Consider the following 1,791-nt stretch of genomic DNA (forward strand, 5'->3'; position numbering starts at 1 on the left):
TGTTGGGAATTAAACACACAACACACACAAATAATCTAGAGAAAAGAGAAACGGAACACAAACGGGACACACAAGAATTTAACGTGGTTCGGTTTCCCTACTCCACGACTGTAACAGGAGGATTTTTATTTCACTTGTGCTACTATTGAATTACAAATACAAGGATCATATTTATAGGAAAACCAAATAGTTAACCTAGGGTTTCAGTAATGGGTCGGGCCGGCTCACAAGCCTCCACAAAGCCCAACATTTTCATCATTTGTTGTAAAAGTTATGTTTTTTCACATTATTAGTAATTAGTGAATGAATAATAAAGGTCTAGTAGTGGAATTGAATACTACCCTTTTTAATCATTATAATTAGAACTAGCTAGTTACACTTATCCAACCATCACTTTAGTCTTCTATTTGTTTCACAATTAATAACAACAACAATATCACGTGAAGTCTGAAGAAAATAAAATACACACAAATTTTCTCGTTATTTCGTAAAATAGAAAAAATCAAAAAAGTTTCATCAACAACATAATAAAAAGTAGTAGTAGAATAGTAGAATTGCATATACTAAAAAGCCTGCACCGATCTAACCTAAAGTTAATGGGCGCTTCGTGCAGTTTATGATTGCTTTGAGTTAGTGAAAGCTGTCAAAAAACAATAACAACTCACTCACCTCTTACTATTAAGTTTATTAAATTAAGAAACATAAACGTAACAAACCTTTCTGATTTTGTCTTTTGTGAAATTCGTCTAAAATATCATATATTTTATTTTGAGAGTATATTCATGCTCTCTATCGTTTGTCTCGTCTAGGGTAAATAATTATCAAATAACAAAACTCAATGGCGTAACTAGAATTAAAAATAATTAAAGAATGTACGTACTTGATGAAACATATCATGTTTAGAGAAGTCTAGCTATATTTTTCCTAAAAAGTTATAGTAATAAATAATCAATGTTAAAGATTGCGATGGAATGATTCAGATTCCATCACTTTTTATACGAGATTCTGTGTTTGAGCAATGAGAATAGAAAAAAATATAGTGCCTCTAGAAATGAGTCCTTAATATACTATTCAAATTTTAATATCGATATCAAATAAAAATCGATAAAAAAAAAGTAATTATAATAAACGATGAATGACTGTACCTACTACCTAGTACGTAGTGGGGAAATAGAGAGTAATTAGAAGGTTAAAAGAAGCGTTATGGTTAACTTTTTGTGTGCAGAAGAATGAAGGTAAAAGAAGTACAATTTAATACAATGGACCCAAATAAATAAAAAGATACAATTAAATACAATGGACCTAAAAAAAAGTACAAGTAAATAAAATAGCAATCGTTGTAAAAATAATTTAATGGATCTGCGACTCTTTACCAATTTACCTATGCTAAAAAGAACAATTCACATTTCACACACACAAAAAAAATTGTAATTGTCAACACATTTTACTGTTCATTTTTGGAATATCAATGTTAAAAATATGATACAATGAATTGTATTTATTAACCTTTAAATAAAAGTTTCGTTTTGCAGAAAATATTTTTTTAATGTTACGTATATCTAAATCATTATTGTAAGTGTTATTAATCATTATTGATATATAATGCTCATAAGGTTCAAAATCAAAAATAGCGCGTGAAACTTCGATTTACATGAGTATAGAATAACAACGATAGAATATGATATTTTTCGTAAAATTCAGAATCCACATATAACTCTTATATATATTTATTAAAAACCTATTTTTGTAATATGAGCTTTTTTTGGGGGGTGGGGGGGTGGGGGGATGGGG

This window comes from Solanum pennellii, chromosome 4, assembly GCF_001406875.1.
Source record: "Solanum pennellii chromosome 4, SPENNV200".
Taxonomy (NCBI): domain Eukaryota; kingdom Viridiplantae; phylum Streptophyta; class Magnoliopsida; order Solanales; family Solanaceae; genus Solanum; species Solanum pennellii.